Below are 23,825 nucleotides of genomic sequence, written 5' to 3' on the forward strand. Positions count from 1 at the left end.
CACTGAGCCACCCAGGTGCCCCTCAACAGATGCTTTTGATAAACCAATGTAAGTCAACCTTCTTCATGTACCAATGTGAAAGGTGCCCCTGACTTTGTAAACTGTAATGGGACTATTCATAGAGTCTATTACTTTTTAACCTAAACAGCCATAGGAACGTCAATATGTTGCTCTTTGCATAGGTGCCAATGTAGAAACAACACTGGGTCAGGTTTTGGAAAATGTGGCTTTTAAAGCACTTTGATTTTGGTTTGCCCATCTCCAAAATAAGAAAGTTGGAATAAATGAACTCTAGTTTCCTTCCAGATATACCATTATTGATTTTTAAATGTGTATACTTAAGGAGAAAATAGTAAAAGATAATAATTAAAACAGTGAGGAATTTTTAGTGATTTAAAACAGTGTAATAGCTTCTGGTCACCACAGTGTTCTGGGCAATGTATTTATATCCACCAAGTCTTAATTAACTATCCAAATCAACATTGAAGATCCTGGTCCTAATCACTCTGGTGTCAAGTGAGAACTCGGGCAACTTGTCCATATTGTTTCCCGTGGATGGAGGCTCCTTAAACCTGAGCAAGGATTCCTTTGTCTGCCATGTTGACAATTTAGACACTGGAAAATAGAGCTTTTGGAAAGCAAAACCATAAATCTATCCACCCCACCATTCAACTCCCTATTGACCCATAAGAGCAAACTGTCCACATAGATAATTGGGTGCCTGTGTCTCCATCCAGTATCATCTAACATAAACCAGGAGTACACATCATTGTACCCTCTAAGAAGTAAGCAGAAAGTTATCTTTCTTGCTTGCATTGGTCCTCTCTGGAGTGTTGCTTAGCTTTGTAGATCTTTCTTTCTACTCCCACTTTCATGGGCACCGATCCATGGAAAAAGATGTAACCATGACCTAATAGCAGCCGTCTACTCGATAAGGTATTGTCCATCACCAGCAGACTTCGCAAAGAGATGGGGGTCTCTTCCCTCAAGCTGTCCTTCTGTCTTTCCTTTCTGTTGCATCAGAATCCCCAAGATTAGGTCATTGGTATGTATATGGACAATATAGTTATAGTCAATATTTTTAGCAACTGGCTCCGCAGAAGCATGATCTATAAGAAAGGATGAGAGTATTTATTGCCATGTAGGGTCCTGGAGGTTCCCTGATATGCCAGCAGTTAACCATTTACTTGCTTGAGGAGGTCAGTGTTCCTAGGGATGAATCCGGCTGGATTGGTAGGCAAAGGAACATTTAGAGGACCTCAGGGAAGTATAATAGCCAGGAAGAACTTAAATATTTTAACAATTATTATCACCATTACATTGTATGCTGATGGAGTATCAGCCTTGAGTATATGTGATCACTCTACTAAAGAGTTCAGACAATTTCAAGTGTGAATTACAATAGGAAGGAAAAGGTTAAAGCTCTAGGAACTGGACTTCTCCTCACAGCTTCATACTAAAGGCAGATACACTGTAAATCCTAATCTTCAGGTTCCAAATGCCCACCTCCTCCCATCCTCAGGATTGCGTCACCTTTCCCAAGTAGCTCCTTAATCTTTCTTTTTGAATTTCCAAACATTTTCCCATGGGGAAGCCTTTGCCTCCAACTACTGAAAGAAACCTCTTCTCGTGAATCATTCTTCCCTTTGCCCGATGCCATGCCCAAGAGTGAACCGAGCAGGCTGGAAGGATCCCAAGGAGGATTAGCCCAGTGGATAATGATACCCATCATCTTTAAGCAGCCAGGGTGAGAGTGGCCTCCGATACTACTGGAAAGCAAGGGTGGGATCCTCTAGTCTGAGCTTCTTTTTAATATTCTTACCAATGTGATCTATAGGTCTCCCAATTTTTAAATGTTATTACATACTCCTTAAAATAACATCTAGTTTTAAGTAGATTAAAACTAAATGGTTAACTCTCATTAACCATTTTCATACCATTTTCACACTGCATAGTTGCGGAGAACTGAATTGTGCCCCTCAAAGCCTCATATGTTGAAGCCTAACCCTCAGTGAGACTGTATTTGGAGTAAGGAAGTTATTCAGGTTACATGAAATCATCTGGGTAGAGCTAGGGCCCAAAACTAATAGGAGACACCAGAAATCTCACTCTCTCTTTGCCATGTGAGGTCACATCAAGAAGGTGGCCATCTGCAAACCAGAAAGAGAGCCCTCACCAGAAGCCACGTTGGCCTGCATATTGATCTTGGACCTCCCATTTCCCTATGGCATTTTATTATGGCAACCTGAATGGAATAAGACAATAGTCCAATCCCATAGTGAGAAAAAAAAAATTTTTTTTTTCTCAATTTGCATGGGACTGCCATAGCCTTTGTACTAAATGTTCTCCTTTATTCTGCAAAAGCAATGCTTTGTTTTCTTTTGTTGGGAGATTTTTATCTCTGACCTAGTAGCCTATTTCAGTTATATGTTAAAAAAAAAATGCAAACGTTAGTTTTAATGGTTGTTTTCTAAGCTTTTGAAAAGGACCTTCTGATGAGGGGGATGGGGGTCCAGGAGGTGTTTCTCTGCTCATCCTATGTGCCGCACTCATACTACTATCTAAATCTACCTAGCTACTTCCTGCTCCCAAAGAGCTCTCTCTTGAGTTGTCAGAACTCTAAGACATAAAGAACTTTGTTTCATTTCAAAGCTGTTAAAATTGAGTCTCAGAACAATTAAGAAATTTGCCCCCAAATCCTAACAGAATAGTATATGATACAGATACTAAACTAAATGCTCTTTCTTTGGTTTAACACTTTTTCCACTCTACTATTCCCAACAAAAGAAAACAAAGCAGTGCTTTTGTGGAATAAAGTAGAACATTAGCACAAAGGCTATGGCAGTCTCATGCGAATTGAGAAAAAAAATTTTTTTCTCACTATGGGATTGGACTATTTGACATCCAGGAAATCAAAATAAGTCTCCACTTGGAAGCTAAAGACTGAAAGTTAATTGTTGGGAGGCTATCAGTAAGGATAAGTTACCCTCCTCCCCATCCTGAGTGGAGCAATAATGAAGCCAACAGGTAGGGAGAAGGAGGGAAATGGAAGCTGACTTGCTCTCAAGTCTCTGTTATAGAGGTTCCTGAGATCCCTTGGGAAAGCTGCTTCTACTCTTTCTGAAATTTGGTTTCTGCTCTTCCTTTATTTCTAAAAGCCAACATTCTGGAGGTTGAGTTTGTTTGTTTCTGGTATTTTTATTTTCGTTTTATGCTTTTTTTCTTAAGCTAAGTCAAGTTGGGTTTGTGGCTTCCAATCAAAAGCCTCAACTGATACAAAGACCCACACATCATTTTAGTAGCAAAAGTAGGGGAAGAGATTCAATTCACCATAGTCCTATAAGGAATAGGTACAAAAATAAGTTTTAACATTTCTTAACAAGACCTATTCCTCACTTGACTTTAAAACATTATTTCACAAAGAACAACTGAATTCTGCTTCTGGAAAGATACTTGGAAATTATTCCAAGGCAATATTTGAACACTGCCCTCGAGCTTTTTACATCGGAGGACACAAAGGCCCAGAGCCTTTAAATGTCAAGCCCAGTTCTGTCTCTGTCAGAGTCTGTCACCAGAGTCCAGGTGAAATGTTTCCTTCCATGCAAATATGGTAGCACTGTCCAGGAGTATACTAAATGACTACTGAGAGTAACACACTGTGCTAGTCACTGGGAAATCACTGTGCACATAATTTATGATATCCTACAAAGCAGGTTGGACATCACTTTTATCTCTCATTGGCAGGGTTTCCATTTTCTCTCCATCTTTCTGTCTCTATCTCTCCATCTTTTATCTATCTGTCTAATATTTTTACCTTCTCCCTGAGTTTTTCCCCCAGCCAGATGGTTGTGCGTTCCACAAGGTCTATTTATTTACCTGTCTTTTGTATCCCCTGTAGTTCCAAGCACAAGGCATCAAAACCGAGATTGCCTGCTGGATAGTCATCAGGCTGCTGGTGATACCTGAAGTGCTCCATCTGAATTATTTTTCTGAAGGACCAACATTTTTGGAAATACCCGTAATTAGAAGGCTTGAATGGGATAAGAAAGAATCTGGGGCACCTGGGTGGCTTAGTCGATTAAGTCCAATTCTTAATGTCAACTCAGGTCACGATCTCAGGGTCATGAGATCAAGCCCTGCATCGGGCTCACACTCAGCATGGTGTCTGCTTGAGATTCTCGCTCTCCTTCTCTCTCCGTTCCTCTCCCTGCTCATGCGCATGCTTTCTCTCTCTCAAATAAATACATAAAATCTTTTAAAAAAGAGAAAAAAAAATCAATGAAAAAAGAGAGTTGTAGTAGAGTCCCTCACACTTTCTGGTCCCTCTTCCAAATTCCTTCCTCCCTTCCATCTTCTTCCCGTATTTGCCCTGGCTAACTCGTCCTCACTCCACTCCCAGCTAACATCTCTTTCCCTCAGGAAAGCCTTTTCCAGACCCCCAGAGTAGGCTTATGATTTCCCATGATAAATGTCCATTGCATATTTCCACATTTATGGTGCTTATTACACTACTCATTTTTTATTGATATTTGCATTTCCCTCAAAGATGAAGCAAGGAGCTCATCTTTCTTGTTCTGTGGTTTATTAGTGATACCGACCAGTACTTGGCACATAGAAGATACCTAACGATTGCAGTCTTTATTGAAGGAATGGAAATACATTTTCATAGAAACCAAAACACAGAAAACAGGAAATTTATTCATTAATATTCCTATTCAGTAATTAACCAAACACTCAATAAATTTATAGAGCTGTTATATTTCTGACACCATGTTATGTGGAGATTGGAAGAAAAAAGCTACTGATCCCTGAGAAAGATGCTCCCTCTAACACGGGAGAGTCACTTCCACAAATTCTTCTAAGCAAACGTGATCATTTCTAGATAAGCATATAGCCATGTGAAATTGTCAATGTTACCAGTGATATAGAGAAGTCAGGAAGAATCAAGTATATGAAACACGTTACATATATGCTTGACATGGAATTAGTAAATTTAAGATTTGTAATTTTCTTAATCGTTTGATATGTTTAAGCTTTATCTTCTTTAAAAAGGTATATACTTAATTCTTGTGCTGGGATGAGTCTGTATATAGTCCTTCAGATTTGTTTTAAAAGAGATTGTAGACCAAACTGCCATGTTCTGTTTAAAATACTTATTCAAATCCTTCAAAATATTTTATATAACTTTTAATCCATCAGCAAATAGTCATGATATCCTATTTGCTCAATATTATACTACATATGAAATACAGCTCTAATTTTAGATAAAAAAAGTGATAACCATGTAAAAATATTCCACCAGGAAGAAGATAATAAATATCTCATTATTCTCTTCTATTTATATGTGTATTCCACCCACTCTAGTGGATAATGAAGCGGCCGTTAAAAGTTCAGTAAAAGATAAAATACTAGTGATCCTGAACCCCAATTTAATTAGGCTTGGCCGGGATTTATTATGAGTGTAGAGAGACCGTCGAGCAAGTTTAAAGAAGTGAAGCCCAGTGGAGATTATCTATGCAGTGTGCATATGTATTTATAACTCCACTGGGCTCTTTTAACTCCACAAATAACCTTATTTTTCTCTTGCCCAAATAACTTTCTCCTCTGGAAAAAATAAATTTCCTGAAACAATAGGAACACTTATTTTTAAGTGTAGGAACTGGCTTTATCGTTGGTCAAAAGAGGCCATAAATCAAGGCATCCTTGTTGTTTATTTGAAATCTACGACTCACAATCTGGTGGGTTGAGAAGCTTGTCCTATTGAAACAGTCGCGCTGCTGCTGCCCTTAATCCTAGAAGTCACGTGATCTGGACTGTCAAGGCTCCACTAACTTGTGAAATTGTCATTATTCCTTTTGGGGACAGCCGTAGTGGCCCGTATCTCATGGTAAGATAAAGTGACTACATTATATTCTGGGAGTACAGCTGCTCACTCAGTCAAGACACAGGCTTCTCTAGAACGTGTATGGTCAAGTCCCTGGAACAGAGTGTCACTTCTGGGAGGAACAGCCCATCTTACGGTTATAAATGGCTGTGAGGAATCGTAGGACAAGTTTACCAACATTATATTACAGTTGCCAGTGTTTTCCATCGAGTGAATTGTCTGACTTCAACTGCCATCTGTTTTGCTGGGACATATTTCACACCCTTTCTCTGGAGACAATTAACATGATTCAGCATGCTACAGGAGTTCACCGGGCAGAGGGAGGAGTTCCAGGCAGTTGAGACGCAATTAATTAAATAGATACTCAGAGCTTTATAATTCTATTAGAATCCATTGTCATGTCAAAAGTGTCTTCCAATATTATGCTGAAAACCTGGAACATTCTGTCCTTGAATGTTCATTACAGTCACTGAAAAGGGCTAAGGGAATTCATTTCTGTTTTGTTTTCTCAGTCTTTGTTTGAACTTCTAACTAACCTATTTTTTCCATCCTCCTCTCTTGCCATAGCTGGGGTAGTGAGTATTTATACAGCTGTTCTCATCCCTGAGCTGCTGAATAAGGGCCTGATTATTTCAAACAACTTTTGTAATTAGCCTTCAAGAAGCAAATTGCTATGTTATGTACAGTATCTGTGATTACAATAAACTGTTCTTTTTTATAACATTTCAATGTGGACTTTAATTGGCAAGCCCCAGCAGCTTGGTGAGCGTTCTGTGAACTCACTCAATATATTGAAAAAACAGAAGAATATTTGACAATCAATAGAACAAATACAGTACTTTTAGCTCAGTTTGGTTTAAAAGGATCTATTAAATTAAAAAAAATTTTTTTAAATCCTAAAATGCCGTGTTGTACTTCTTCCCCCGGGGTAATTCTGTGACTCCGAAGTGGGAGTGATAACTTAGCAAGCTCAGTAATTTGGGCAGATAAATCTCCCAGGCTCTGCCATGCTTTGATATTTCTGTATTTAACATTCACTCCACAAATTCTTAGGCAAACACTTAGGATCCCTTAGAACTGTTGTCAGGTACCCCTGGGGAATATTCCCATCAGCTCCTGTCGGATGTAGCCACCGAAGATGATGCTATGGGAGACTCCTGAGGGGCAGAGCTTGGAGAATGAGCTGCCTAACTGGAAACCCACTGCCCTGGCCGGGAGAGAGGCCACATACACTGGGGGCGGTGACTGGGCATGTTGTTTTCCCTTCTCTTATTTCCACAAGGAAGTATTTTCCGCAGTCAGGTATCCTTTTTCCCTTTGTACTCTGTTTTCTGGGCGTGTTCAGGTGGCTATAATTCTAGGTCACTTATTGACCTTACCTTTATGGCTCAGAAACAGAGGACAAGAGACCAAATAAAAAAAAAGATGATCGCATTGCTCTTATCACTCAGGGAATCACGAGGGTTTGGGGAGCTGTGAGCCAGGAACTGTAGATGAAGACCAAATATATATGAGGAATATGTTTGGGACCAGATGACCCAACATATATTTCTTACAAATCACAGTATTGAAGGAATCTAAGAGGTGAAATCTAGCAGGCATCCATTGTCTCCTCTTTCTTCATTCCTTCTTTATTCTAGTATAAATACCTTTTGGGACACCTGGGTGGCTCAGTTGGTTAAACGGCTGCCTTCGGCTCAGGTCATGATCCCAGCGTCCTGGGATCGAGTCCCACATCGGGCTTCCTGCTCAGCAGGGAGCCTGCTTCTCCCTCTGCCTCTGCCTGACACTCTGTCTGCCTGTGCTCACTCTCTCTGACAAATAAATAAAATCTTTTTTTAAAAAAACAAACAAACAAAAAAACAGAACTAAACAAACCCTCTCTTCCTTTCTCTCACTGCCTGTCCCCAGTCCAATGGTCTAGATAGTTACAAACCCCAGTAACCTGACACAGAAGTGATGCTCACTGGCCCAAAGGATTCTCCAGACCCTTGTCCAGAGATGGGTGCTGGACTCAAGCAGGTCTGGACCCCTCTGCAGGGGGTGATCTTCATTCTGGGAGGCGTTGGTGGGCACTGGGTGCTGAAGCTCTGGGAGCCCCGGGCAAGGCCTCTCACACAGGAGCTGAACATGGAAGAAGTAAGGGTGCTGGTAGACCTTCTGATGCCAGTCACAAAGTTGTCATAGTCCCTAAACAGGAAGCAGAACAAGAAAGTCATATTCAAGATGAAGCCACGTCCAGGGGAGGACCAGCTCCAAACGGTGGTATCCAGAGCTCAGCAGAGCAATGAACATGGACTAAGAACCCTGTTTGAGGATATCTAGAAGTTTCTGCAGCTCCCACACAACTCTGAGAAGAGACTGAGTGTCCTCAAAAATAACTGACTTGGTTGGTCTTGAGTCTGTAGGTACACCCCAAATCACGATTTTGGTAAAAGTGGTTTATTGTACAAGTGATTTCAGGAAGTAAAGTAAAGAAGTGGGAAGTAAGACTGGAAAAAAGATGAAAAGTGCTAATAAAGATCAAGTTACTTGCTATGGACAGTATGGACAGGAGGCCCCAATCTTTTTTTTTTTTTAAGATTTTTATTTATTTGACAGAGATCACAAGTAGGCAGAGAGGCAGGCAGAGAGAGAGGGGAGGGAAGCAGGCTCCCCGCTGAGCAGAGAGCCCGATGAGGGGCTCGATCCCAGGACCCTGAGATCATGACCTGAGCTGAAGGCAGAGGCTTTAACCCACTGAGCCACCAGGCACCCCAGGGGGCCCCAGTCTTGCCAGCACCTTCTGAGCGACTGTGTCCAACACAACAGACAGCAAGGGATATGGATGTTTATCTGCCAACTCTTCTCCCTCTTTAATTGAGGGTCAGTCCTTGGCATTAACTTCCTCCACACATTCAACTAGCCCACAAGCTTGTTCACGGGGCCAGAGGATGCTCTGACATAGAGAAGCATAGAAAGTTGAAACCGTCTATGAGTGCCTGCCCACGTGGGCCCAGGGAGAGTATGTAGGACACCAGGGACGTCAGCTTCAATTCGTCACCACTCTTGGGGAATAGAGTTCTGATTATTTTATTTATTTGATTTACAAAAATAAAGATTCTAATCAAAACGACAAAGTAAGCCAATTCATGGAGACCACTTCTTTTCACCCCAGCTCCAAATATAAGAAAGTGCAAGTGCAAATATTTCATTTAAGAGTGGTTCATTAGCGCTGAGCTTTCAAAACAATGTCTGAGTGAAAAAAAGACGTCTCCAGGTAACACCTACAGAACCCTTGCAGTGATGATTTGAAGCAACATGGTCCATGGGAATAACCAAATATGTGATTTAGGGTTAGGGTTGTAAAACTTGAGTGAAGGCTACAGTTTTAAAAATGAATCAGACAGATCCTAGATGTGAAAAATATAGCCACTGAAAGAAAAATGAAGAAATACATCTTTTTTTATTTCAAGTATTGTAAAGCAATGTATACCTGTTACAAAGAGACAAAGATGACTTTAAATGCAATGCAGCACTAGAACCATATCTTTAAAATTCTGAGGGAAAAATTATGGAACAAGAATTTATTGTATATTTGGCTAGATTATGAATCCATTTGGTGGCAGAATTAAAATAAAATTAGATATACAAGAACCTTAAAAATTATTGTCATATGTCCATTCTTCGAAAGATGCCTGGAGGTGTACCCCAGCAGAATGAAGAAGAAAACAAAGAGAGGACAGAACTCCCCAGTAACAGCCATTAAAGGAAGGTCTTGGGTCATAGGCATGCACAGGCCTGGGGAGCAACCAGTTTATATTAGCACAGGGGGCAAAGAGCTCCAATATCAATAGAAAAGGGGAAACAACATCTAATAAGTAGTATGACTGGAAAGAGAGGGCATTCCAGAGAAGATGGGGAAAATGACAGAGACGTGAAAAAGTGCCCTGTGTTCAGGGAACTTAAAATATTTCAGAAGTCAGAGGTGACAAGAGACAAGTCTGGAGAAGTGAGCAGAGCAGGATCACTCAGGGAAGTTATGACATTCACAGGAGATGTGCTGTTACCCCAGGCCATCCCCCATCCTGCTCACCCAAGAATGACAGTCAGACCCCCACAACCATACTCGTACCTCTCTTTTCAATCTCTTTGGGTTTTTTCAGCAGGATTGTGTGTGTGTGTGTGTGTGCATGTGTGTGTGTATGTATGCATGTGCACTTGTATTTGTTTAATTTTAATACCAATACCGTTAACATACACTGTTATATTAGCTTCAGGTGTACAATATGGTGATTCAACAATTTTATATATTACTCATCACAATGAGTGTTTTCTTAATCCTGTTCACCTATTTCACCTGCCCTCCCAACCCCTTCCCCTCTGGTAACCATCAATTTGTTCTCTATAGTCAAGAGTCTGTTTTTTTATTTATCTCTTTTTTCCTTTATTTATTTTGTTACTTAAATTCCACGTATGAGTGAGATCATAGGGTATTTGTCTTTCTCTGACTAACTTATTTCACTTAGCATTATACCCTCCGTATTGTTGCAAATGGCAAGATTCCATTCCTTTTTACGGCTGAGTAATATTCCACTGTCTATCTGTATTCCACTTTGTCTTTATCTGTTCATCAGTTGATGGAGACTTGGGTCGTTTCCCTAATTTGATTCCACACCAACCCATATTCAGATGGCCAAAGCCAATAGAGGAAAAATTTGAAATAATCAGGTGTCCTCTTTCATGACATTTTTTGTGTCCTTTGCTTCAGTGACTGGATCTACTATCTAGAGTCTGGGATTTTTGCTTTAATCTCTCCCCTAGCAAAATGAACTTTAATAGAAGCTTCCAAACTTAATCATTCATCACTTAAGAATACTATAAATGAATGTGCTGTTATCTTTTTAAGCTTTTCTGAAAATTGTGAAGCAAAAGACTTTGCTTTCTCTTTAGTAAGCTGTTAACAATAAGCTGACGTGATCCAGTCAAGGAAATTTTTCTGAACTTAAACAATATTGTCATCATTTAAAAAACAGTTAAACCAGAAAGGAAACTTCCTAGGGTTTAGATATAATTACATATTAAGTATAGTTTACATATTTACATATATAATAAGTTTATATATAGTAAATATGATGTACATTTAATTACATATTAAAATAATATGATAAAATCATACTTTTAATTTTAGCAAAATTTTTAAAATTTATAATCATATAATTAAGAGAAATGATAATTTTATAGTGAGAACATTTAAATATGTTCAAAATAATAGCAATATGATTATGCTGTACTTAACAAATTAAAATTAAATGCTTTTCTTAAAAATTGCATGTTTTGGTTTTCCCAACACTTACCTTTGTAGTGCCCTAAGTTTAGACAATGATAAAACACCTTAATGCCACTGCCTTTTCATCTACAGTAATTTCAGCATTTGTACTTTTCTTTAACCCAGAATTCACTACCTCATACCACATAGAAACTTTTCTTCAATCAGTCTATATAACATACTCTGATAGGAATAGAAGCAAATTCAGGACTTTTCAGTTTCAGGACTGATTCAGTGATGAGAGATAGGCTGTTCTGCTGGGGCATATCAGACAACATAATGTTAGAATAGTTCTAAAACTTTACCCTGCATCGAGCCTGTAATAGCTAAAAACAATCACTAAAGTTGACAGATTTAGCCATGTTAAACTTTCTACTTTGTTGAAGTAATGACAAATGTCCACTTTAGAAGCCAGGGAAACATCAGATATCTTTGCAAAGCAAATACATCTTTTCCAACACAATAAATACTAAACTCACAGCCCTTAAATGTAATGCTTCCACTAATATAAATGTAAAATGTATATAAACATGCTCTGTACACTGTAAAGTGCTATTACACAGAAGTATTATAAATTTCATGAAGTGAAATAAAGATAAGGGTCAAATCTTAATCCCAAGGAATAATGTCATCTCTTAACAGAAGCAATTACAGTTCAGTAACAATAAAATAATGTCAAAATATTCCTAGATCCCCTAAACCTAGGGACTTAGACTGAATTTACAACCTAATCACTTGTGAATTCCTCTTGTGCCAAAATATGTTAATATAGGCAATACATAGATATGCACATATATTGCTTCCAGAGATGTGTTAGTTTTCTTAAGTTGACTTTTCCATAGGATTTTTATTTTCCCCATTAGTCTTATATCTGTGGTTGATGACTCTAGAGTGACCATATGATGTATTATCCAAACCAGGACACTTTTGAGAAGAAAGGAGGTCCTAACAGACATAAACATATCCTGAGGATCCTGGGACACGTGGTTACCCCAGTGTAGGGAGGAGCAGTATGGCTTCTAACATATAATTCTGCAGCTGTCCATGTATTGAGGTTTGAATTTTTAAGCATGAACGATCTAAAACATGTTAATCATCCTTCATTTAGCTTTTTCAGATAGTTCACCTTTTAAAATTGTATGTTTGAACAATCGGAGATTTATTTGGACCTATGTATACTACATTTTCCCAATTCTCTTTGGGATCAGTTTAGACAAATAAAATATAAAGGATTATGTATGTCACCAAAGAGTCATTCATTATTACAACTACTTAACCTCATTAATTCTATAATTTATCAATAAGCACTGTTTATTACATTTAAATCATTGCCAAACCATAGTATATTGTAGGAGACAGAAAAAAAAAAAAAGACATACAATCAAAACTCGGCTTGGTAATACAACCCTAGAACTATATACAAATAATTGGTAAAAGCCATGTCCAAGAAGAATGGGTAAGGATTAAGCTGAGTCTCAAAAGAAAGTTCATTAATTGGATAATGACATTTCAATTGTCTTGTGTAAAAGTGTGGAAGAATTCAGAAGTGTGGCATGTTAATGCAAGGAGAGCTAAGATCACATCAGTATGATCTAATATGCTTTCGATGGAACCAAAGTTAAGTTGAAACTCAACCATGAAAGGTATTGGGTAAGGCTGATGATAAGAATACATATGGAAGATGAAGTTCTAAAGACAATAAAAAAAAGGTGAGAATTACATTTAGTTAAAATTGACCTTGAAAATCACTTATATTGCCCATAAAGTACAGTATTCATTTCTTAAAAATATAATCCTATGTGGTGTTCTTGTGCACAGTAAGACTTGAGAACCTACGAAATTTCCTATAAGAAGGACCAAGTGAAATTGATATGCAGATTATCCGGTCATTCAAATCTTTCTACTTTTAAGATGACTATAAAATCTGAAGGATAGGGAACAATTCTCTGCTTGTTTGCCTCCAGGGGTTATCAAAATCTGCTTTAAGTTTAAGCCTCTATAACCATAATTTAAGCTAATTTGATTAGATGATGTGACTTCACTGTGTTGATTAGATTCATTTAATACAGGCTGTACAGAATACATTCCGTATAGAATATGTTACAATAAACTAACTCTAAACCCAGAATCTATAATTTACTGTAAGTTAAATTAGATTTGTCTATCAAAGAGACACAATTTATATAGCAAACTTTAAACAAATTTAAGTTTTCTAAGATTAATTTAACTTGTGAATAACTTTTAGATTAAATTATTCTCATTCGATTGCAAAATTTTAATTAAGATATTGGCATTGAAACCTCTACCTGATAAACACTCTGTTAGGAGTTAATCACCAATGTGCTTGAAAACATGTATTTCTTTGTTTAGAAATTTTTCCATAATGTAGTTTTTCACTAATTCAGCCTGTCTTTCAAACTGCCCCTCCTACCCCTGTGATGTTAATTAAGTAGGTGCTATTTTAATGTTGTAGGCTTCTCCATTTCCAATTAAGAATATTAGGCAGATCAAATTAAAAGTAAAGCAGAGGCTGCAAAACTGAGTTAAGATGTATAAGACTGTTGATAAGGTAGGAACACAAATAAATAGATTACCACGTTGTGGCTTTTTAAAAGGACTTACTTTAAATGATAGATCACTCATATCATGAGTATTGCAAAGAAGGGCTAACATCTACCAAAAGTCATTTTTAATTTTTAAAATTACCTAAAATATGTTTAAACTACTAACGCAGAATGTAAAATGAACTGGAGGTAGATACATTCAAATGAGGAACATAGAGATAAGGTGTTAGAATAAATTATCTATTCTGTCTATATTATTTGGCTTTATCTTGATGCTTTTAAATTAATTGTACTGAGCTAATGGAACTATGAAATTAGCCTTATTAAAAAAAACTTGAGATCTAGAGTCAGTAAATATTTATTGAGTGTCTGCCATTTAATGATGCAAGACAAGGCATTGGGAATGTCTTTATACATTCAAGATAATAATTTGAGACATTTTTTAAAGAAACTTTCTAGTATATTCCATTGGAGGAATGCATTTTTTTATTTCATATTTCTGTTTATCCCACCTCGCTCTGCAAAAGGGTTTAAAGCTACCAGTATTTGAGGGGACTATAAGGGATGTATGAAACAATACCATAAGTCAGTATATATCATATAAACTCCATAAGCATCATACAAACAAAAATACTATTGGATTCTGAAGAGAACAAACCACTTTGGTCTTTGATGATCCAAGAGAAATCTTTAATGATGTAGCACTATTTGAATCTGGCTTCAAAGGACAAATAAGATTTTTTTAATTTAAATTCAATTAGCCAACATATAGTACATCATTAGTTTCAGATGTAGTGTTCAATAATTTATGACTTGGTGTATAACACCCAGTGCTCATCACATTATGTGCCCTCCTTAATGCCCAAATAAGATTTCAAATAAAGGGGACTGCAAAAACAGACTACTTCCTATTCCAAAAATGGATTACTGCAAGGGAACAACAGGCAAGCCTGTGATGCATTTGAGTAGAGTGAATTCACCTGGCTTTTGTTGACGATTGTTTAATTGGTTGGTTGAAAGAGGGGAGTAAAAGATGGGCCTTTCATTGGTTTTTCAAACACTGAGTTCAAGTAAGGGAAATGTTGAGATTAGAAGGACTTGTGTAGAGAAGATAGGCTTCAAAACCAAACAGACCAGAGATCAGTATCAGAGCAGGTTACTTAACTCTTGAGAACCTCTATTATTTTGTCCTCTAAAATGAGATTAATAATTGGTTACTACAAAACTTAAATGCCATGTAGAACATCTGGCCCATAGCTCTGATGTGATTTTTATTATTGGAAAGCTTTGAATGCTAATAAAAATAATGTTGTTGAGGGCTTACAATGTGCCAAACTCTGTTTTAAGCATTTGACAAGTATTAATTTACAAGAGAGTGGAAGTAGATTCCCCAAGGTCATAGCTAGAGCCAGGATTTGGATACCAGACCAGTACTAGGAAAGTTGTGACTGCCAAGGTTCTGGAGTCAGATGCCTACATGTGAATCCTCCTGATTCCACCACTTTCTAGCTGAGTGACATTGTCAAGTAATGACATTTTCATGGTCTCAATTTCTTCTTCATGTGGAAAATAAACTTACTCCTTCATAAGGGTAAGTCTGTGTTACAGTAAAACTTTGTTTATCAAAACAAACAGTGGCTGGACTTGCCCTCCCCCCTCACCTCCTCTTCCCCCCATCATAGTTTGCCGACCCCTAGTCTAGCCAACTACCATCTGGGTGATGTTTTGAAAATCATATAACTCACTTTTCTAACTTCACTTTCCCCTTCTGTTATTTCAACATGAAAGCATTATTGTGAGGATAAAATTTAATGCAGTGTGTAGAAATGCTTTGTAAGTTCAAACTACTGTAGACTTTGGATTCCATATTGTAAAGTCTACAAAATGTTAATTGCTGAAATGGAAGATGTCATCCGTTTCTATTGAAGAGCCATGGATCCCCGTGTTCCACTGTTTCAGAAACTCGGAATTCAATGATGATTGAAGTGTTTCCTTCCTAAAATTTATGGGATCCATGACTAGTCTCAAAGTTTCCAGTAGTTTATTTTTGATCTTTCATATCAAGCCTGTTCTTCCTACCCTGGGTTCTTGTGGGATGTATTCTAGAACTAATAAAGTAAAGACAGTGACCATTGACATGGAATTTGTGATACATGGTGAAAAGAAATCAATTACAGGAAACATTTGCCCATCGTAGTTAGCAATATCCTGTTTGATTTGGTTCATTCGTTCAACAAATATTGATTGGGCACCTATTATAAAGCTAAGCACATCAACGTCCTTGAGATACAAAGAGGAATAAGATGAAGCCCATAGTCCATGTGAAAAGACCAGTTACGTGAACTATACTGTTTGAGAATATGAAACTCTTCTACCTTGAATGGTTCATTAAAGAAGCAATCTTTGAGCTGGACATGCAAAGATTTTGCTAAATAGAAGATGTGTGTGCAGTCATGAAAGAACTTGTTGCAACAGGGCCATGTTTCAGAAATGACATTCATTTGCACACAATCTTTTTAACTTTAATCAAGTCTACATACCATGTTCTGTTATTCATGATTTCTATTTAAATCAACACATAGTTTTAAGTTTGAGTAAATTTATTTGCAAAGAAAACCTCAGTTTTGTTGAAGCAGTTTTCTCAGATACAAAAATTAAAACAAATTTGTGATTATATAAATAAAAAATAGCAATAAGTTTTAAAATGTTAATTCTTATCCCATTAAACATTATTTCCTTGACCACCAGTGATGTGCATTTCACTTTGGGTAACATTTGTTACTTTGGGTAACAGCATTTGGAGGACTGGTGAATTCAACCAGGGATTTGAAATTACCTAATAAAATCACAGAATGTTTAGTCTAGAAGGAATCTTAGAAGCCATGTAATCTAATTGCCTACATTTTACTGAGACCTAGAGAGAAAGCATTTTGCCTAAGATGGCAAAGATAAATCTTGAATTGAGAACTTACAACTTCTAATCTAATGTTCTTTCCGGTGCTCTGTGGCATTAGATTTAGCTTTCAATACTTAATGACTCTGATAAATAAATTTATAGATCTCCAATTTTAGCATGAGTCATCTAGAAACTTGCTTGGGGGAAAAAATGCATTCAAGATGCCCTATTCTTTGGTAATGACATTAATAATTTTAAAAAACACTAATGAGATTTCTAATTTCACTCAATACCACCGTTAGGCTAATGCCCAAAGATAAAAGAGTGAATAATGGCCTTTCTAAATAAACATGCCAAACACAAGATGTGTTCGTTTCTGCTGTCATGAAAACTCCAGCAAAATAACTGCAAAAGATTATTAAAAAAAAAAAAAATGTAGCCCTCCCCCCAAAAAGAAAAATGAAAGGAGGCAACAGTAAATAGCAAGTAGCAATGGGATTTTCTGACAAAGAAAATAAGGGACTAAGCAGATACTGAATTAGCAGAGTAGAGACATAGCTAATGGTGAAGTGCCAATAAGCCAGGACATGGAAAAACCAGAAGCGAAAATGGAGGGCTCCCAGCACACCTTCACTGAGGGTATGAAAAATGGAAGCAGAAGGATCAGTTGAGGGTCTGCATAAGGTGCAATTAGACCCTGCTATCTGCTTGCCAGTCCACATAGCCATACAACTCGCCCTTCTTGGGTAATTAAATCAGCAAGTCCCCGGTCTTGGGACACCAGGCATAGCTGACAGCCATGCTTAAATGATGGGGTTAAATAAAAGTGAGCCTAGAGGTCAGGGGAGACCCCCTTCCTTCCTCACTACCCTTACTCCCAAGATAGCCTAAGCAGGCAATGAAGGGATTCCTTTCTGAGGAAAATAACCAGGACCGAAAAAAGAACCTGCAAGTACTGACACACCAGTATTCTAACCAGATGCACGGTCTTCCCAGTCAGTTCACTTGGAGCGGACCAATCCCCCCGGGCAAAAGTGCCTCCTGCCCTCAGACTGGCTTTGCAATAATTCTGTTTTATATATGCATGGGCAAACGATCACCAGACATATTAAGGGGAGCTTTAGCATAAAGAAGAGTGACAAAAATTAACATAAAAATCATTTGAAATTGAGAGGTAAGGAACTAGAAAAACCTAAGTAAAATTTTATTGAATGATTTCCAAGAGATAGAAGATAATTGCTTTCATTAAACAAAATCAGATTACCAGAAAAAAAAAAAATGAAGAACATTTAAAAAAATCAATCAAATTGGAAATGATAGAGTAGGAAAATATTTTTTAAATCAATGGAAGGTTGGGAGTTGAAAAGAGGAAATAACTCCCAAAAAGCAGGATCAAAAGACATATTAAAAGGAAATAGGAATAGGAGAGAAAATATTTCAGAAAGTAGATTTCCCTAGTGAGACTTATATAGAATTGACCTATTTTAATTATAAAAGGGAAATTTCCCCAAGTAGCAACTTGGGTATTTCCCATTCACATCATATATGTTTACATTAGGCTTGCTCCAAATTGGATTATCAAATCTTTTCATTGAGAACAGAATGTTTTAAATGTTTAAAATAGTCAAGTGGCTGGGGCGCCTGGGTGGCTCAGTGGGTTGAGCCTCTGCCTTTGGCTCAGGTCATGATCTCAGCGTCCTGGGATCGAGCCCCGCATCGGGCTCCCTGCTCGGCGGGGAGCCTGCTTCCTCCTCTCTCTCTTTGCCTGCCTCTCTGCATAGTTGTGATCTCTGTCAAATAGATAAATAAAATCTTTAAAAAATAAATAAATAAATAAATAAAATAGTCAAGTGGCAACTTAACCATATGAGCATAGTGTCCTTGTATGTGTGTGTGTGTATAATCTATCTCCACATCCTACTCCTGCTTTCTCCACTTCAACCCATTCGGTTCTCATTGCTTTAAGAAGCCTTCTGTGCTGCTCACTGGGAACTCCCCATTTCCAGCTATGTGCCACGCTTCCATGAGCGGCCTTGGGGGAAAGGAGGGAGGAATGGAGGGGAACACAGTATGGGGTTGAGGCTACAGAGGTGTGGGGTGGGGGGTAAGTAAGAGCCATCCGATCAAATGAGTAAAGCCATCCCTGGTGATATTATGTAGAAATTTCTGCAACAATCCCCCAATAACATGGCCACCCACGGACACCAGAGGTTTGATCACTATGAGAGGAAACCAGAGCTGGGCACTGGTAACAGCAGTAAAGACAGATTTTCTTCAGGAACTGTTGTGATAGGGGAGAAGAGACCTCAGTATAGAACGGGGCTCAGTTCCAAAAACAGCATGGACAAGTGGGAGTCTAGTGAAGAAACAAGTGTGGGGGGTGGATTCTCACAAAAAACGGATTCCACAGGGTAGAGATGGAAGCCCAAGGTCGGGCTTACGCAGAGGGGCCTGACTAAAGTTTGGTCAGGGAGCGGTTCTTTCTCACTACCTTAAAATGAAATTTGTGTTCACTCCCCTTGTAGCTTTTCCACACCATTTTAGAAACTGAGGTAAGCATGTGGCATGCCAGCCAGCTAAGACCAGTACGTAGAAGCAAGAAGCTTCCACAGCCTATCCGCCCAGCACCCACACTCTCTTTGGTGAGTCTTCCTGCATTGTCCGTCTATACCCCAAAACTGAGATGTATGTGTGCGCTCGGAAGTGCCCTGGTATAGAGCCTAAGAGCTCAGACTTGGAGCCAGAGGGTGTGGGTTCCGATTTTGACTCTGCCACTTGCTAGCCATGTAATCTTGAGAAAATCACCTCGTCTCCCTCCAGCTTGGCTTTGCCGTTTGTGAAACAGAGATACTTACTATACAAGACCTCACAGAGTTGTTAGATGCAAGATTTTATATAAAGAGCTTGGAACAGTTCCTGGTACATAGTAAAGGCTACCGTTGTTAGCCATTACTAGCACGTTTTCTTGATGGTTGGAGTTCTGGGGAATATGGGATTTGCCAACCCTCACTCCCCCATGCTCTCCTCCTAAGGTTTCTCCATCCATCTGCTCCTTTGAACCCATCCTTCCTCTCTCCCAACCACATAATTCTGTCCTATTTCTCTAGATTAAACCAACGACATATTGTAAAATAATAAATAATCCAATATAATCTTACAAAAAGGGTGGGGCAAACCTGAATCTTCCCATCAGTGAAGCAAGCCAGTTGTTCTGGAACCTTGGAAAACCAGAAACACTATTTTTAATGGGTACTATATTTTGCTGAATATTTTAAAAATACAATAATGTGATTTAGGGAAAAAATAAAATACAACTCAGAGGTTTTTAATGAAAACCAAACCCTTTGCTCCAACATGCTAATCCTCTAACTTCTTTCCCAAGAGACAAACGTTTTTGACTCTTAATATCTTTCTTCTTGTCATTATCTTCCTACTCTATATAATATGCTTACATTAATATCTTATTTTTTCCATTATATGAGTTTGTGCTGTGAGTGAGGACATAGTTCATATACACCAAGTCCATCTCCCTCTCCCCATCTGCCCTAGCACAGTGGTATCGCTCTTTAGGTGAAATCAGTAAACCATGATTATATTACTACAAATATATATTATAGCTTACTACAAAGCAAAGTAGTATACTATGATTCTTTTCCCATTTTTTTTTTAAGAGAGAGAGTGCATGCCCTTGTCTCATTGGTGGTAGGGGGTGAGGTGGGGGGAGGCAGAGGGACAAGGAGGGAAACTTAGATAGACTCCCAACTGAGCACAGAGTCCTGGAGGGACTCCATCTCATGACCCTGAGACGGTGACCTGAGCCGAAATCAAGAGTAGGATATTTAACCCTCAGCCACCCAGCCACCCCTCTTTTTCCATTCTTATAAAATCATTTGTTCCCCTGGAATTTCAGATGGATTCTTTATCTGTTCTTCCACTGTTTGTCCTTTCCATATTTGAAAGGGTTTCCAAGTTCTAGGTCACAGCATATATTCTTCCAAGAACCAGAAACTCTCAGTAGTTTCTATTTTAACTGTAGCATTGTCTTGCATTTTCATTTCCGTGGATTTCTGAATTGTTCCAGAAAGTAGAAGCCACTGCACTACGTTTTGTGATTCATCTTTTTCAGTTCTGTCCAGGCGTCGTCTTTGCTTCTTTAGGGCAATCGGGCCACCATGATTTGACCACCTCTGACGTCCTGTGGCGGAGGTTAGAGCTCAGGCTTAAAGTGCTTAAGTCTACCACTTACCAAATATGTGATCTTAGGCTATGTAATCACCCTGGCCCTTCAGTTGCCACTGTGCATTAAGAAATGTATTAGCGAATTCTTCAAGAAATACGCATTTCCTTATTGAGCACGTAACTTGTCCCTGGGCACTGTTCTACACTCTTTACATGCATTTTCTCATTTAATCCTCATACCAATTCATGAAGTAGATAGTAGCATAACCCTCTTTTACATCTAAGCAATCTCAGGCAAATGGAGTTTAAGGACTGTGCCTAAGGTCACCCAGCAGCAAGGAGGGGAGCCGGGAATCGCGCTCAGGAGGCTGAGTTCCTGACACAGACTCTCCCCTCTTATAGCGTGCTTCCCCTTAGTACGAAGGTGCGTCTCCACCAACAGCTCCCCATGAAAATAAACCCTATGGCTTCTCATAAGCACTACATGTCCCAGGATTTATCTGTGAAGGATGGTCAACCTAATGGAACATTCTGTTTAAAAAAAAACAAAAAACAAAACCTGATCGGCTGTAACTAGTCTCTAGACGGAGCCCGACAGCAGCAAGGCGGACCAGTGAGTAGAGTGACTGCGCTCATTGTGGCTGAGAGCTTCCGGGAGCCTTCTCGCTTCCATTATTCCATTCACCGCCCCACACGGTAGGCAGAAAGTTCGAGTCACACCTCCAGAATTCTGGAGGGGGGGGACCTCCTACCCGGGTCTCTCATTACCAAGAAGCAAGCCTATCGTCCTTAGCCTACCTACTACTTGGTTTATTGAAAAGATTGCATGAGGGGCGCTTGAGTGGCTCAGTGGGTTAAGCCTCTATCTTCTGCTCAGGTCATGATCCCAGGATCCTGGGATCGAGCCCCACATAGGGCTCTCTGCTCAACAGGGAGCCTGCTTCCCCCTCTCTTTCTCTGCCTGCCTCTCTGCCTACTTGTGACCTGTCAAATAAATTAATTAAATAAAATCTTAAAGAAAAAAGAAAAGATTGCGTGAGAGTGTGAGTCCCCAGATTACCAGCCGTCTGAGTCGCTCATAAAGCATCTCCATGATGGAGGGGACAAGCAAATTTATAATATACACACACACCTGTATTTCTGGGCCTCCCATCTAGAGATTCAGATTCCAGAGGTCCAGGAAATGACACCTTAACATGGTTTTTAAACGCTCCTCTGATGACTCTGCTGATCAACCGGGTGTGGGAAGCACAGCTCGAGGCTCCTGGCTCCATCCTCGCAGGAGACGTCAGCTCTGCCCTGCTTTGCAGCTTCTCCCCTGCAGCTCCGCAGTCAGCTGGTCTTATCCCCGTGTCTTTCTTTGCCTCTTAGGATGCCTGTCCGACTGTTAACCTATATATTTTCTACTTAGATCATCACTGAGCTAAAACCACAAGTTTGTTTCTCAGCAGGCATTACATTGACCTGTGGTATTTGCCTTTTAAATTGATTTTTTTTTCATTAGCTCTTTTTCCTTCCATCAGTTTTCCATATTAATTCCCATGGAACTATCCCCAGTTCTCATTTTCTTTCTTTTTTTTTTTCTTTAAAGATTTTATTCATTTATTTGACAGACAGAGCTCACAAGCAGGCAGAGAGGCAGGCAGAGAGAGAGCGGGGAAAGCAGGCTTCCCGCTGAGCAGAGAGCCCGATGTGGGGCCCGATCCCAGGACCCTAGGATCATGACCTGAGCCAAAGGCAGATTTGGCTTAACCCACTGAGCCACCCAGGCGCCCCACCACCAGTTCTCATTTTCTACTGTTCGCTTGGCCCAGACCTTTACCTCAGCCTTTTGGCTCCCCTTAAGTTGCCTTACCTCCTCGCAGGTCCGGGACCCTTGCAGAGGATGTGGCCACCGAATGGCCATAGACACATGTTTACGGGGGCGGGGGAGGGGAATGAGGAGAATGGGAGACCCAGTTAGCTGATCCCCTTGCTGCTTGCTTCCTGGCTCTGCTTTCTCAGCGGGAAGCCAGCAAATTGCAGAGAGTGGCAGGAAAGTTCTGTGAGAGCAGGAGCGGGGAGAGGACCAGAGCACGGGTAGAAAAGATGTCATTATCAGAAGATTGATACCTTGTACTTCAAGACTAGAGAAAGGATTGACAAAAATAGATGGAGAGAGAGAGAGAGATCTATTGACCCAGGTTAAGAGTGGTTAAGGGGCTTGTGCTGGGCTCTCAGGAAATAGGACATCCATGACCTGGAAAGTGGGGTTATTTGCTCTGCTACAAGTGATGCAGAATTCGGTGTTTGAACTAAAATTCCTCATTTGGAATATAAGCCGGGTCCTGATAAAGCTGAGACTGATGGGATGTGAGGAGTAGGGAGTAACCTAAAGAGAGGCCTTTCATGCTGGGTGGGCCAATATTTTGTTCCTCATCCCCACCCCCCCACCCCCCCCACCTCCCCACCCCCATGAGTGGCCACGGCAGGAGGCCTTCTGATTTGACTTCAAATCCCATTGTTGATTCCATAATATAACTCTAATGCTTCAATTTCGGATGTTTACCGGTCTGTATGTGTTTCAAATAAAGTGGAAACACTCCGTGGACGGTTAGCACTGCATTCCCAATTTATGTAATTCTGAGTTGGCCAGGCTGTTGAGTTATCAAGCACCTGACACCTTCTTTTCACCTGGAGGGCATCTCTGCAGGACAGGAAACACTGGGACTGGCTGGGAGGGGAGGGGGAGGCAAGGATAGAGCAGGGCTGGGGCTAAGAGGCCTTATTCCTTTTTAAAAATGTCACAGAACAAAAACCAGAGCTCAACATAAATACCACAACATAAAAACATGCTGTGCCCCATCCTGAAAGCCCTTCTGCCCTGCCTGGCAAACTTTTATTTACCTTCCACTTATGACTCAAAGCCACCCTGTAATAAGCTATTTTGTGGTCTCTCTGGGCATTTCTGGTTTTTTTCTATGCTCCCACACCAGTTTGAACTGACTCTATAAA

This window comes from Lontra canadensis, unplaced genomic scaffold (assembly GCF_010015895.1).
Source record: "Lontra canadensis isolate GAN:19392208 unplaced genomic scaffold, GSC_riverotter_1.0 scaffold2, whole genome shotgun sequence".
Lineage (NCBI taxonomy): Eukaryota > Metazoa > Chordata > Mammalia > Carnivora > Mustelidae > Lontra > Lontra canadensis.